We start from the raw sequence: 17,026 nt of genomic DNA on the forward strand, positions 1-17,026 counted from the left end.
AGACGACTCAGCAGGCCTTCTTGATTCAGGCTTATATTTTTTTCTTCTTCTCCACTTTTTTCAAAGTCCTTTCTGACAAAACCAAGGCCCCTTGGGCAATATTTCTTATTTATTTCACTGTCCGAAGCTAATTTGAACAGATGCACTGAGAATGACAAAAGTTAAACAGCCTGAAAAATAGGTTTCCAGCCCTTGAGGCAAACATTTAAACTTTTTTTTTTTTTTTTTCCCTCAAAACAGCCTGAGAAAACTCTGCTGCTCAGCTAAGGGTTAATTTAGAAACAGCTTCATTCCCTTGTTTTACTCTTTAGCCAGGCTTAAAGTGGAAACTTCACGTCTCCAAGGTACAACAAAACAACTAGGACAAGAAATAATTGCACACTACTGTTGGGTATCACAAGTCAAACAAGACGAAACCATTTGTGAAATGTTTTTGTTTTCCAGGGCTGATGTAGCTTGTAAGCCACTTTATTCTTTCATTACTGTTCTCCTTAAAGCTCACATGCAGTTTAGGCAATTCACATGCAATGAGCTCTGATTCCTCTGCTTTCTTGAAGATCTCACGCTACTTTCTGAAGAGTTCACTCCCAAGTCAAATTCTTCTTCTCCATCCAATTCTTTCCTGATTTTGCTTCTTTGTCTAAGGCCTAGATCTGTTTTGCTTCTGTGGTTGAGTTAAATAGTAGTGCTTCACCCAGAGACAGATGCATTTCAGCAAGAGGTTACGTTGTCTTTATGCAAATCAACAGAAAAAGAAATGAGGAAAGGTAAAATATCTTTCAACACTCAGTACATCATCAAATGTGAGCTAAAACATTAAATTTGGAAAAATAAATTAAAAAAAAAAAAACACCAAACATTTATGAGGGAGTAAAAATGCACATTCCTTCTCAATAAAATAACACTAGGTCATGCTGTCCCCCCACTCTCACATCTTTGTGACACCATAGGCAAATGCCTATGTGATCACCTAAAAGTCTCTGAATTTTCACCATGTTTTATGATGTTTTCAGCTATCCACATATAAGCATATACAGTTTATATAAAGCACATGATTTACAAGACCTACTGAATGTCACACAAATACCACTAACAGCCCTGCATACAGCTAAGAACTACTTTACTACCAGCCAGTGTGTTGGAACATGTTTATACAAACTATGTATCAAAAAAATTCAAAGAATATAAACATACAAAAAATAAAACCTGTTTTCAGGATACTGAGAAAAGTTAGAAAGGTCTCAGATGATGAGATATTTGCCGTGACTAGTTCACCCAGTTCTGCTCCTAACCACCAGCAAATCCGTAGCAAGATTCCAGCAACCGCTCTGGTTGTTTTCTTTTGGTTGTTTTGTTTGGATTTTATTCTAATTAAAGACATCCAGAAAGGTTCAGGGGTTTATTGGTCTTCAGAATATAATTAGAGATCAGATCTAACAGTGTTATTCATTTGTGGAGATAAAGGACTAGCACTATTAAAAAACCACAGTCATTCAGGAAATGCACCAATTAACTCACACATTTGTACTATCCATGTGGTGCATCCACACACATGTACGTGTATACATATGTGAACATGGGAACATTTGAACCTTTGATATTGAAATGAATATTTCTCATTTAGCTTTGTAAAATGCGGTTACAGTGCTTCAGAGCTGAGCCAAAAGCAGAGAAGCAGCGTGTCGCCGCTCCCCGTGCCCACTGTGAGCAGTCCCTGGAGCAGTTCAGTCTCTCTGAAATATTGGCCAATAAAGACCACGACACATGCCTTATTTCAGGTCTCAGTGACTGGTGAGGTACCCGGAGAGCACCACTGCAATTATTCCTGTACCTGGTCCTTTACAGCCACCCAGGCCTTGTTCACATGCCTTGCTAAAAGTGTTTGGAGATACAAAGCACCTGGGTGCAATTTTTTGTTCCCAGAGGCAGACCTTACCCCAGGGACATCGAGCTCCCACTGCTGGCATCATCAGTGATGATGATGTGGAGCAGCTTGGTTTGGCTCCTGCTCCGAACGAGCCTTTGAAGCCTAACCTCTCTTCACTGATAACAGAGCATTCGTTTCCAATCCTCCTCCATTCATGGGGCTCTGTAATGCCCTGATCAACGAGGTGTAGCAATGTAAGTCTACCGAGAATAGACTTGTTTTTATTAGTTACCTTTTACTTTCCTTGTTTGAGTAGCTCCTGGATTCTCAGTCATCAGCAATGTGAAAATCGGTGCCGCGGAAACTCAGGTTAAGCTCCTAAATCTTCCTCTGGAAAAGAGGCACTGTGTCTCACTGCTGAATCAGCAACTGTCAACTCAAAAGGTTGATTAGACCTGACAGGAGATCCTGTATTATTCCCTCAGTAAATGCTAGAGACAAGCCCATACAGCCTTCACACAGTTTTCTCAGTTTCTTGTTTTCTTCAACCCTTACACTGCTCTGCTCTCAGATCATTCTTATTGTGGCTGCACTCCTCTTTCACTGCAAGTGAAGGAAACATATGTTCAGTAGGAAAAAGATCTGTTTTGCGAGTTAGATGTTATCTGTGATGGGATAGCTTCATTCCCCCCTCATGCCTGATATGGTGCTCCTGTAGCTAAATATCTGACAACAGCATCACAGCAGAAGGACTGAGGCCACCAAGCTTCAAGTCATTGCTGCTGCTTCAGGAAAAAGCTGTGCCTAAGCCACATGGCTGGAGCTGGTGGAGTAAATTTTGGGGCCTCAGAACAAGTCCAAAAGCTTAACCTCAATTGAACACAGCACATCTAGTAGTCCTGATGCCTGGGTAAATGCCTTTCAAGCGAAGGCAGCACAGCAAATTTGAACACTTCACTTCTCTGATAGGAAATCGATGCCTACTTTTAGTATTCAGCTTCCAAACTAGATTTTCCCTTTCCGTACTCCAAGTCCCTGTCCTTCAGGCAGCTGCCTTCTGCTTTCCCAGAGGCATTGAAGAAGGGGCTGGAGCGGAGGGGAGGAAGGGAAATGATCATCAATGTTTTGGTCACAGGGAGCAGATGCAGGGTAACGACAGATCTGTGACAGCCCTCACACGCTGGGCTCCTGCCCGCACTATTTACTTGTAGCATATGAAAGAGATGCTGTTTATGGCACTTGCGGGCCAGTCTTGCTATTTAAAACACTTTGCCATACTGTTTTCAAAATCTTCGCTACACTCTTGGTGCCAAGTGAAAAGCAAGCAGGGAATCAAACGTTAAACGTCTGCGAGGCTCATGACAGCAACGTCTGCGCCAAAGAAATCTGGCGTGTCTGAACTCCTCATCCTGAGAAGGATTTTTTTTTTCCCTTTCCCCCCCACTCTCTATCTTTCTTTTCTTCTCAGCTTCCCACCACATCCTGAGGTTTGAGTCACTGTGGGTTGCATTTTTATCAACAATGAAACACAGAGACACCTTTCACAGCTGCTGAGCTGGTTACTTGCTTGGAATTTGGCTTTATAAAGGCCAGTTGTTTGCTTTTAGAGAGTTCACACACATGTATATGCAGCCTCAGACTTGCACACAAAGAATTCTCCGTTTGCTTATGCTGCAGCAAAACAGCACAGCCATAGACCATTGAATATGTCATTGAATATGTCATCAGGGACGAGCCCTGCTCCTGTCACCCAGGAGCGATGAGGCGATGCTGCGTGGGCTAGCAGGTAGCCCAGTGTTTAATTAGTACCCTGTAAAAGAAAAATAAATAAATAAAAATCAACAGATGACGAAGCTTTCCAGGATGCCAGATACACTGCGGAGCGACAACAGCATCAAGATTAATGTTACTGATTTAGGATCGTTACGAGGAGAATTGGTTTTAGAGCTGCATAGTGCTTTGCAGCTTCTCATTTCAACATAGCTCCTCATCCTCCTGTGCTCCTTAATGATGGGGAAACATTATTTCCCAGCCTGCTCCTGTACGTTCTGGTGCCTCTCCAAAGTGGCCTGTTCCGGTGGCATCAGCAAACCTGGTTAACTTCCCCCTTGATATCCCCTCTCCCCTGCCTCCGAGCCCAGCACGCTGTTTTTCATTTTTGCACTGCCTCTGCACTTCCTGATTCCTGCTCATACTGCACATGATGAACTACAGCAAGAAAGGCTCTTCTGATGGTATTTCCTGCCTGTCAAACAGCAGGAAGCATCAGAAACCTTGTGAGAAAACCATTTCACATGACACTACTAGGTTAATAATACGGGCCCAGATGGCCGGGATGGGTTTGGACAGCATTCAGGTTAGTATCTGAGCGTTAGGATGTTTACCTGAACTTTTGATCCTGTTGAGGTTTGGCTATCTCTTTCAGGTTCCACATAAGCTTTTATGCCGTCTACTGTGCTTTTTTCCAGCCAAAGGAGTTTCATGAGGAGAAATTTATTATTTATGCTTCCTGATCAGCTCAAGGTGTGCATGGAGCAATAAGTGGCTCTCGTTGCATAAGGATGCTCTTTAATGGTATGGCTCCTTGCAGTTTGCTCTGACTTGTAGGGTTTTAGCGCACACACATTCTGACAAACTTGGATCTATGTATGTTCGTAAATCCCTTCACTAAACCCTTTGACATGAGCAACCCTTCATTCAAAAATTTTGCAAGCAAACAAAGTGAAAAATTTCTCCGTCATTGTGTTTCAGTCACTGAAAACAGAGAAAGGAAAGCATATTGTGTGATTTAGATCACCCATCACGTAAAATGAATAGGAATTGAATCAAAGAGTGTACACTGTCTGAACTTGTTAACAAATATTGGAAGAAAATGCTTGAAAGAAATTAGGTTCGCTTCCCAAATGATTCACGAGTCAGAAGAGGAGTTATAGTCCTACTTGGAAAGGACGGGGTTCCTCTTGAACTTAGCATCTACCCTTAACAACAAACACATGCTTAAATCCACGTAAGATGAGCGAGACTAAAGAGTGCTGAGCTGGGACACTATCATGGAACATTTTCAGCTGTTTTCAACACTGGAATTTTTCCCCAGCATCCTGCAGACGCTGCCGGAAATCCCCGAGGCAGCCTAGGGCATTTGGGTATTCATTCTGCATGTCAAAATTCCCCTGAAGGCTTTGCAAAATGTGAACCAGCTCTGCTTTGTATGCGTCTGCATGACAATGTTAGCTACTGATTTCTCTCTGAGACGGTAGAGTTCCAAAAAATCAAAGGTTCAATTTTGCTGTAGTGGTAAATGGAAATAAAAGCCAGGCAAACTACCAATTTCCTGCCTGAAATGAAAGTAACTACTGAGATGCAATAAAAAAGTCAAAGATTCAAACTCTGTGATTCAGCAGAGCTTCGCAGAACATACCTGAAAGTGTCTCTTCCCTTTATTTTTCTCATCTATTCACAGGTCAACCAGACTTTCCTTACTGGGATGTGCTGGCAGCAAATCACATTTCATGAGACAGCTATAGTCTGCAACGTCGTGTCTGCTGTTCTTATTAACAATTTTTCCCCTCATCTATGTCTGCTCCATCTGAAACAAACAGTCTACGTCAGACGTTCATTATATTGATGATGTCCCAATGACAACCAATTTATTTTCCTGCCTGCACCTCCACGAATTGTATTAGTAATGATGTCTATCTGCTGTAGAGATGCTTTGTAAAAACTGATGGTCTGCCATGAGGATACTTAATTACATCTTCTTAAAGGAATACAATTAAGTTTGCAGGTAAAAGATTGCTCTGGGGTTAAAAATGTATCTTCAAATTAGTTTTCCTGGTGGGTAGGATGTTTAATTTTCATTTCAGTAACCAAACTGGAGAATTGATCTGAGAGGTCTAGTAAGATGAATGCTCCCAAAGGCAGTGATGACACCCATCTGAGCTGTCATTCAGACTTCAGCCAATATGATATCTGTTGGTAAAACCAGGAAAACAGCATGCACGTATGACAGTGCACCTAGCCATGAGGGACCTCCTGCAGTACAAATACCGTATGCTGATGGGGCCAGGACTGTCAGCCATTTACACAGGGTGGTGATGAAATTGCAGCTCTTGGTTTGCATTTTCACAAAACGTTCACCTTGGATAAGGTTGTGCGTTTGCCACCAAAACTACAAGAACATGGCATTCCCAGTTCGCACAAGCATCCATGGGACAGCTGGCCACCTTCTGACGGGCCTGCAGGGCTTGGGGCACCACTGCCATATGGATCCTCAGCCCAGAAATGGGATGCATGAGGATACGTTGTCCAGGCAGAAACTAACTCATTCCCTCAAGCCACAGAAAGTGTTTGGGTTCTCCTGAAGCCTACACAGGAAGCAGGGATCTTTCATCTGTGGTTTCCACACTGTCCTGACTCTGGTAAAATTTGGATTTTCTGCAGTGGCTTCATTTGACTCCTTCTTGGGATCATTTATCCTTTCAGCTCAGTCTGCTCTGATGTTTTCCACATCACCTCTGACATATTTAGTTTCCACATTAGCTGTAACATATTTATTATTTTTAGCTGAGCAATTCCTTTCTGAAAGCAAATCACTTTTTCATAACATTTTGGAAGTGAACCCAAGAAGATGCCTGAAAGGAATTTCATGAAAATACATGTAGCAATACTTCCCTGCAAAGCAAATCATAACTCATTTAACATGCAGATCTCTTCAAGTGCTGGAAACCACCTGCTCCCCAAAGCACACAATTCTGAAGTCCAAAACAGAAAATAAATAAATAAAAGTGGCTACGTACTCACACACAAATCCTTATCCGAGTCTATTTTAGCACATCAGAAACCAGAAACTGTCGATGTGAAAAAGAACATAAAGAAAAAAAATCCTTTGTGTACTATTACTTTAAAAATAGTCTATCATAGTTATTTCCAGAATATGTCAGCATATAATTTAAAGCAAATGTTTTGGATGAAAACAGAGGTTTTCAAACTACTTGTGGCAAATAATATTTATAATAATATTGATTTTATTTGTGGTCTTTTCTCTCCTGTTTCCTGCTAAACCACTCATTACTGGAACATATTTACTAAACAGTTTGGACAAATGTTTGCCAAGCTGTTGTCTTTTTGCAAATTGTACAGTATGATATTTTTGTTAGTTGATTTTAATAATAACGATTATACTAGTTGGCTCAACCACACAATAAAAATTTGGTTTCTTGACTGGAGAGACTGAAGAACTTCAAACTAAAACCAGCAAATAGTAAAATTGTTTTCACTTCTAGGTGCAACATCTGGTTGAAAACAAAAGCTAGGAGAGTTCACAGGGTTTGCAACTCATAAAAATAATAATTAAAAAAAAATCATTAATCACAATTTAACCAAACTCATTAATCACAATTTGACCAAAACCTTTGCGCTGACTAAAGTTTCCAGCCAATTCACGGGAGCATTTGTGAATCACTTTAAGTACTATACCTGCTCCAGATGACTGAACAACCAAAAAGAGCGACTGTTCTGGAAAAAAAAGCTAGAGGAGATATTTGAGCTGAGCCGTGTTTGGGAGCGCTGGGAATATCCTTTGCCTTGCTGGTTCCTATGGCTGGAGACCCCTCCACTCCCCAGCAGATGCTGCTGAGGCCGCCCTCTCACCAGGTTTCTGACCTAGCTGGTCAACCCAGACCCAACATCCAGATCTTACCTATTGAGGAGAAGCCCCACTCCAGCCCTACGGATTTTCCATGCACGTACTAAAGATTAAATCAAACCTCCAGATACAAAAATCTCCTGTTCTTCGGCAAAGTTTGGATTGGGGTTGAGATCCAAACTCCATGGCTCAGGACTGTTGCCAGTTCTGTCGTGTCTTTCCATCCCTCCTTCTGGACACGATCGATAGCAGCCGTGCCAGTAGAAATGAGAGTTAGAAGCTGTTTTTAGAACTCTGCTCCTTTTGCTTTCATACAAATTAGCAAGAATATTCGAACTGAAGCCCCATGAAATTTCCATCTCCATTCTGCAGACCCGGGGTTTGGATCGGGTCCAGCCTGAAGGTGCTTAGCACACCGCAGGCCAAGACCTGGTCCTGCTCCCTTTCAGGGCAGTTTAAACTTAGCACTGAAATTAACGGATGAACTCAGGATTTTAATGCAGTGACATGCACAAAGAAAAAAGAAAAAAAAAAAGAAAAAAAAAAGAAAAAAGAAAAAAAAAGAAAAAAAAGAAAAAAAAAAGAACTAGGGAACCTAGGAATTTGCTCCTTTTGCTCAGTTTTGAGTGATTTAGTCTAATTCCTTCCTACATCGTATTGACCCTGGCACTAAACCTCTTGAAATCGATGGATGGACCTACTCTGGTGAGCCTTGCCTTCAGCCTATTCTGACAAAAGCATCAATTCTTCACATTACAAGAGGAATGAAAGCGTGTGGATAGGTATGCCTGTAGAGAAATGTTTAGAATTATACTTGTTCTCTTATTAAATTCAAGCATTAACTGCAGGATTCATTTGCTCCTTATAAGCAAACTGTCTATGAGACTTTCATATGCATGAGCCATAAATATTGCATTTAGTCAGCTCCGTGCCACATTATTAATAGGCATTCTGTTTACACCCATCAGATTTGATAGAAAACATTGCCTGCTCTGTCAGTAATACACAAGAACTAGTTAGCACCCATGAAATAAATGCTGCTTGATGTAAATTGCTTCAGAGCTAGACTTAGAAAATGTTTATTCAAGGCCTCGCAACAATCTGTTTGGATACACCGCAGCTAGGGAACATGTCACCTACAATGCTGCCGAGCGGAGGTTCCAGTTAAATCATTTTAATGGTAATACAAGCCATGCTAGCAAAGAATCTCTTGCAGAGACTGTAAGTCATGCCTCTCTGTGTTTAAGAAAAGGTGACTTGTTATTGTTCTTCTTTAGGATAGGGTGACTGACTGAGGGAATTGGCTGGAAACCCTCAGCAGAACCACACAGGGCCTTTTGGTGACAGTGTTCCTCGGGGTTAAAAGCTGGGTGCAAATGAGCAAAGACACACCCCCTCCACCATGCCTCTACCTGCAGTCAGCACATTACCAGTTCACCTACAAATTGTTTTTTTAAAGGGCTTTTGGTATTAAAGAGAAAAAAATAAATAAAAATAACTATGTGATACTAAATTTTCTGTTTATCAACTTCAGACTCGTAGAATCATCTAGGCTGGAAAAGACCTTCAAGACCATCAAAAGTCCAACCATAGACCTGACCTACTGAGTCCCAACGTCAAATCATGTCCTTTAGTGCCACCTCGTAGGAAACCAAGACTGAAAAATCACTTTCCTGTATACAAACAACCAGTATGTGGCTTTGCCACCCGGGCATCATACAAAGACTGTCAGAGCTGTATGGCAGCCTCTAGGTAAGCTTTCTGTGTTCCCCATACATAGCAGGAACACCTAGAGCTCAGCCTCAGTATTGCCATTACTTTGTTTGACCTGAGGCAGTCTCCCAAGCAGGAGCTAATCCAACAGCCCATCGGAGAGCCTGCACATGCCGAAGAGATCCCGACCCCAGGAACTCGCAGCCGGGTGCTGCTCGGGAGGCGACCAGGTGGCACAAAGCAGTGGCGACAGGAACTCGATGCTGCCATCAGCCCGTGATGAGCGGTGTAATTGGTGTACGACTGGTGTCATGGCACACCGGTTGGCAGTGCAATGGGAAAAAGCACTCATCCCTAATGAGCCTGACTACTCTGCCGGAGAAAGAAATGTTTTTTCTTTGTTTCCCAGCTTGACTCAGCAAGGAGCAGGTGCAGAGCTGGCAGCCAGGAGCAGCAAAGCCTAGGAAGTGGTAAGCTGAGCGAGGAGAAAATTATGGTGACCCAGCATGTAATTGCTCCATGGGTAGTTTTTCCTCCCCAAAAACCCTACGATGCTGTCTGCAGGTGAGCCCTCCCCTCAGGCATTCACAGACAGAACTCATAGGATTGGAGAGGCTCATTGAAAGCACTTGGGTCTCCAAGTTTTATATAATGGCGTTACCTACAATGAGCCTGCTACAGGCTGTGTGGGTATCAGACAAATGGGATTAGATGAAGCCATATCTATCTCCTCACCTGTTTTTGTCCTGATCTCCTGATTTATCTTTTCCCACTGCCTTTAACTCATTGTCTCTTATTAAAGTGATGGATAAGCTTGGCAACCATGCCCTCTTTAAAAATGAGGGGGAAAAAAAGAAGAAAAAAAAGAGTGATGTCCTGCCAGGCAGATTTTTCAAGATGATTCTCCATGCATCTGGAATGCAGCAAACCATGAAACGCCTGTGTCCCCTTAAAGCTCCACTTCAACCAGCCTGAGGGTGCATAAAAGATAGTGCTGAGAAGGACCAACCCAATTGGCCTGTAGGTAATGTACCAATATTGAAGGAAGAACATTTTTAAAAAGCTAGATCACTCTGCTCCTTAAGCGCCCTTGTATTCTCCCTGTAAATCTGGCCACACTCACCATGACTGATCTAAAATATTCCATTTTTAATTAGTTCCAGGCTTGTGAATGTGATTGCTACATCTGCACGACACAGCAGTGCCAAATCAAAGTCTGAAGCTGATGAACGAGTACTGCACAATTTAAAGACCTGTTGAAGGAGAAAATAGGGCTACTCCACTCTTGGAAATCCCTTTTTGTTAAGCTTGGAGCAACCAGGTCCTCACCTTGATCTCACAGCCCCATTAAAAATGAGCAACTGGGGGATATTATTCAATTTTTCCCAGATTCAAAAACACAGCTCTCAGAAACAATCCAAACCCATAAATGCTGTGCTGTCCCAAAGATGCCTCTCTGCAGAGGTACTACCAGTAATTGCACCTGGGGGCTGGGGAGCACCGTGGCTCAGTGAAGTCCTATTCTGAGGTTGTCACTGACTCTGTGTCAGGATCTGAGTTACTTTCTCATGGTGGAAATCCACAGCACAGAGATAGAACAGTTGTCCCATTTAGTCCCAGGTGACACACCAAATTTCCTTCTCTCATCATTCTAGCACAGTAAATCTCTTCCTTCAGTATCTTCTTTTGGTAGTATCTAATTCAATGTTGTCTCCTGTTCTTTGTCAGAGGCACAAACTCTTAATAAGGATGAGACCTAAATGCTCATAGAAGGCACGTTGTCGTGATAGCTGGCTGCAATCTTTTCTCCATCAATACCAGTTCCTTTACCACAGAGCTCTGCTATGCAGCCACTTTAAATGTAAGACACTTCAGGGGAAAGTTAAAGAATCCCTTGAGAAATTATCTTATAAGGAAGACAATAACATGAGAAGGAATGCATCACTAATAATAAAGCACACAGGCACAACTGATAGACAGAGAGACAGATGGACTGAGAGATAGTCACAAGCATTACTCCGTGGAATTTTATGCCAGCTGGAACTAACATTTTTGTGGTTCACAGAAATCATTGCTCTCTCTGCTTAGATGTCATGACCAAAGCCATCATAAGTCTGTGCATATGCTATTCTTCTCTTTTTACTTTTGCAAATGTTCTGTTACCCTCTTTCTCTCTCAACAGCAAGGCTGAAACTCTCTCACAAGGACTAGGAGGTAAAATCTAAACCATCACAAACTGTGGCTCAAATAAATCTGACCATATGCACTTTTCAAATGGCTCATATTTTAAACTACAGGTCTGCGTGTAGCTGTTCTTCCTTTCAAGCCTCAAATAAATAAATAAAACAACAACACAACTCTGTGCGTCTGTGCTCCAACAAGCTCTCTCATGCAAGGCTACTAGCACTGATTACCCCTTGCATAAGAGTTGATAACAAAAATATTTCCTTGCAACAGCTGACAGCACGTGGCCATGGGCTGCTTACAAATAGGCAGCGGGGCAGGGCACGAAAGTGGACGCTGGGTTCCTAAGGGTGAGTTATCTAGAAGCAAAGTGCCATTGCTTTCCCAAAAACAAAGAGTCTCTGGCTAGCTGGAAAGCAAGCCTGCTGTTTCTGCCCTGCCTTGTCAGGATTAGCAGTACCTACCTGGGATCTGCAGTGTTGACCATGGCTGTCAATTAAAACTAAACACATTTCAGCGTGGCTGCCAGCCAAAAACACAGAACCTGCCAAATAGTAAACACAGAAGATCTGCCTAGTTTCAAAACAATTGTGCCACCGCTGCGAGAAGGGTGTGCTTATAATTCCCTGTAAGCCAAGGACTGCCTGTGCCAATTCCTAGCTCACGGATGAGGCCTTCAGAAGGAGCCATCCAGAGCTCTCTGCCTGCTATCAGATCCTTTTTCTCTAATTTTAGGACCTCCAGATTTTTTGCTTTATCTTTTTATCTTGTGGGTTTTTTTTTCCACCTCAGTACCCTTTACCTGAATAAGCCTGGTTCGTAGCAGTGTCTTTGCTCTGTCAGCAAGGAGGGCACTAAAATGCATCAGACAAACAAAGCCAAAGGGATCAGCCAAAGATCACAAGTGGATTTCTAGACTGGGCATCTGGTTTTGACACCTCTCTTGAGGAATAAATCAAGTAATCTTGTGAAATTAATTAATTTATTTTCTATTCCAGTCACGTGGTGGTTCAAACTAACAAAAAGAAGTATTGACTAAAAAAAATAATTGACTAAAAAAATAATTGTTTGCAATTTCTAAACTGGAAACCGGAAATGGATATGTACTGAGAGAAATACATCTGAAATAATAGGTGATTAAAAAGAAGGTGGAAATATATTTTTGTTGTTGTTGTTGTTTGTTTGTTTTTATTTATCCTGAAAGTTTGGGGACATTTTGGCCTTCCAAACAGAACACCGCAAAGCTACTTGTGCTTGTGGCAGCAGAAGGGGGGCTCAAAGGAAAGCCTCTCAGCCCGCTCCAATCCAAAACTTGGCTTTAATCCTTTGGAGCTGCTATGGAAATAGTTTTGACTTCCTGAGCTCTTCAAGCACAATAGGAAATACATAAGAAGGGATCACAGGTGCAGTGAGGAATGGTGACGACTGTACAAACAGCCCATAAGGTATGTAAGCAGGCAAGCACAAATAGTTGCAGCGATGATATTAAGGTGAGAGGAGACTTATTTCCTGGCATCACAAAGGCCAGACCTTGGAGTCCTGGCAAGTTCTATTTTTGGTTTGCATATCATACTTAAAACCTACATCAGAAGAAAATATGTCTTTAATTTTATATTTTAAACAGAAACCAAACATAGATGCCAGAGCACATTCTTCTGTGTTACACTGAACTTCGTAAAGCCTATGACAGCCATGTTTTATTTTCCTAGAGATATCCACTTGCCTTTTCAATTAGGTTTAGATTCAGTCCAGAAATATGATGGTTTTGGGCCTAAACAGCACTCACATGTTCCAGATTTCACCATTATTGCCTTAAATCTGGACTGTGAAGATCTGACAACACAGCAGGACAGGTAGATCAAGGGAAAGAAATACTGAGATCCTCATAACTAAACACACTGCATCAATCCCTGGTTTTCATTCTGAAAGCTCCTAAAGCACGTTACAAATTGGGTTCTTTACCTCCCCAAATCATTTCATTCACCCACGAAGTAAAACCATGTTAGGAGGTGGGAGAGGGAAGAGAGCAAGAAAGAGGCAGATTTTTAACATCAGCCCAACAAAATAATTTTAAATCAGGAAAAAGAAAAATAATAAACCTAATTACTTATTTCTTTAATCATCATATATCAGGACTCTCACCTCCTTACTTTGGCTTTTCTGTGATGCAGGTAATAGTTCCAAGACTCATAACTTAAAATGTTTTCAAAGTGTTTTGGCAGCCCACAGGGAGCAAAGTATTGCATATGACTGGCAGGTCTTCTCCAAGCACTCCAGAAAAGCCCCAAACTGGCTTGCTGCAATAGCTTTTCTTCAGGGGGCAATGCTAATATAAACTGTCAATTTGGGCCTCATCAGGGTATAGCAGAATGTCACAGTCACCCTGATTCCTCTGACTCTCAGAGTGGGAATTGCATCATGAAGGAAGGAATAGCAGCAGAATCAGTAGCGTAAGATATTTTTCTATCTGTAAGTATCCATATAACAACAAATTATTTATGGTGAAGGTGCTTACCATCTTTCCCTCCATTTGAATGTGACGGGCAGTGTGGCAGGGTATGTTTGGAAACAAGCAGAAAAAACAGGTTGGCTGTCTGTGGACTTGCCCACCTTCTCTCAGCAGCAGCCTCAAACGCTGTTTTGTTTTGACACGTGTTTCCAATAAAAACACAAGGTTCGTATTGACAAGAGGAATGCTGGACCAGACCACTGGCATTTCAGAGCAGCCACAAATCCTGCTTTCTTCAAGCCCCCAAGGGTCAATTCCATGTGGCAAGAATCCCCACTCTCTAATTACTCATGTTCTTCCACAACCAGCCTCGTTATCTTGTGAGCTACTGTCAGCTGAGGCAGATTTTTCAATTATTTAAAGAGGCATTGTCAAGTTGACTATGCTCTATTTACATACATAAAATCAATAATATCTTTCCCATTACCTCTACTATGCCTGCTTTAAACACTACTCTGAAGTTTGGATATGGACAGTGGAGGTTTCCCTCTTTACAGTCAATACCTCGGAGAGATGTTCTGGCGACCCGTGTAAAGGCTGGGCTGCCGAGGAGCGTGAATGAAGATGAAGTGTTGCCACTGGGATACATTGCTGGAGTAATCTTAATTTCATGATTTGACTAGAAGGTCAAAGAATTTTTTCCTCAGAGCTGCCATGTAATAACTTCTAGAAAATATTTTGCTCCTGATTCAGAAATTGGCTCTTCCTGTGGCCTAGCAAGGGACAAAAGCCAGTCCAGTTGAGGCCAGCCACATTGGACCACACTTGGCCATCTCTCCCAAGGACCCTGGTTCCTGTCTCCCCATTATAAATGCCAAGCAATTAGGGTGTAAAAGAATCAAAGTCCTAGTCAGTGTTTCTCCCCTACCTTCCCTGAGGGGCTGCGAGGGTCCCCTTGCTGGTCCTCCACATGGAGGAGGTGTGTGCAAGGTCTACATGGGCTGAGGAGACACCGTGGCCCTTTGTATGCTCAGGGCAGGAATAGGGGAGTCCCAGCCCGCTCCATCCGTGCATCTCTTCAGGTTCATGGGAATGCCCCTGCAAACCCTCCATCATGAATGATGAGGCCAAGAGCTGGATTTTCTTCCCCAACTCCATAAACCATTAAGGAAGAGATTAAGAGAAAATGCAGTCTACACTAGATGAATATCTCCAAGAATCCCACAAAATCCTAACACAATAACCAGGAAAAGGACACTGGCTCCTACCCATCTCCTGCAGGGGCAAGAAAGGCATTTGTTTGTAGCTCAACTCTTTTATTTATTGATCTCCAAGAAATGATACATGTGTTAGGAATCATGTCTACATAAAGAAGAAGGAATATAGCCTAAAGGACTGATACCATGGGCCTTTTCCTCCCTCCTTCCAAACAAGTAAAATAAATATTTTGTATTTTGTGGAATTCATTCTTAAAAATAAATTCCACTCAGATTCCCCAAAACTACAAGAAGAAAACAATCATAAAGAACATAGGAAGGAAAAAAAAAAAAGAAAAAAAAAAAAAACACTCCCAAGACACATTGTTGTTACATGTCGTGAATTTCCACATCTTCACATTTCATCTCACACTGGTATGCTGATAGTGGAAGGCCGAACAAATTTTTTGAACCAGCAAGCCAGGCTCTCAGGAGAACAATTCATTTCGTTTGTTATCCTTCTGCTTTGATGTACTCCACAATCTCACATGAAATCAGGCTTCAGTGGGAATGGCCAGGCTCAACGGACAAAAGGCAATGGGCTCCCCTCCTAGGATGCTAATCAAAACCATCCAATGTCAGCAGAGGGAAGGCAAAAGCAAAGAGCCAGCAAATAACTGAATAAATACAATTGCTATCCCTTAAATAACCCTGTCACTGAAACACAGAAATACACAGATAACTCGATCCTCCTTCTGAGCGAACAGTGTGCATATTTAACTTGACAGGTTTTTCAAGACTCATATTCCATAGCTTTCCATATTGTCCTCAGCAGGACACAGCCAACAGTCTGGAAAATAATATCTTCCCTAACTTCACTACTCCCTCCCCCACCTTTTTTTTTTTTTTTGTAATCATCCATATTATTAATAGGAGGCAGCTGGTTCCCATTAATGTTGGGAAAAGTGGTCTATCTCAGGAATTATGGTTTAAATTGGCTTGTAGTCTGGGGGAATTAGCCATCTGCACCTGGCCTAACATGGATATTTTCAGCCATACTAATCATAAACAGGGCTTTGTTCTAGTTGCGTCCACTTAGGTCTCTCACTCTGTCTCTTTTCATTTTCCCCTTAAAGAATGAAAAAAAAAATCAGAAGTAAAAAGGAAGAATCCTATTTACCCTTTCACAGAGTTAATCAAAACCTAACTGCTTTGTTAGTGACCTGCATTTTATTTTGTGTTTGTAACTGAGAACATCATTTAAGTTTGAACTGGGCCCAGCAAAAGTCCTGTAGCTTTTCAGAGGCTGAACAAATTTGGCGCAAAGAAGAGCCAGTTGTTTGGCAAGACAGCTGTGATTTAGCAATATTTTTATGACGTCCACAAGAAGCGTAATACCATGTGGGCAGGAAGGGCTGCACACCAGACCGTAGCTGGAGAGAAGGAGCGTTGCAGTATTTAAAGTAAAAACACCAGAACACTGTGAATTGCTCTCAAGAACGTGCTATAACGCAACGCGAATGTTGGACTCTGTGTGTGTTTTTTTTCTTTTTCCCCTCCCATTTAACATCTCTCTTTAGCAAAACGATTGTATTTATCCAGCGCTTTTGGGCTGAGATAAGAAAAACGCATTTAAAGGTGGGTGAAAATAAATGACATCATCAGGTCAGACGCCTGCTTGCTTTGTCTCCCAGACTTGGCAGTGCAGGTATAAGCTCTATCCCATCGCCATACTCTGCAGGGAATCCATCCACAACTGCAGTTATAGGAGCGAGTGGTTTACACTGCAGAAGAATATACCCAAGTCTTTGACCGTGTTATTTTTCTATTAACAGACAAATCTCTACAGAGATTTGTAAAAGAGTCAACTTCTCTCCCTCTCTCTCTACATCAGTCTTCCTGCCTTAGTAATTATGAATCACCAGTGTTAATATGTTTAGAAAAGATCTAGACAAATTCTGGAAGAATAGGTT

The sequence above is a fragment of the Anser anser genome (genome assembly GCF_964211835.1).
Source record: "Anser anser genome assembly, chromosome: 10".
Taxonomy (NCBI): Eukaryota; Metazoa; Chordata; class Aves; order Anseriformes; family Anatidae; genus Anser; species Anser anser.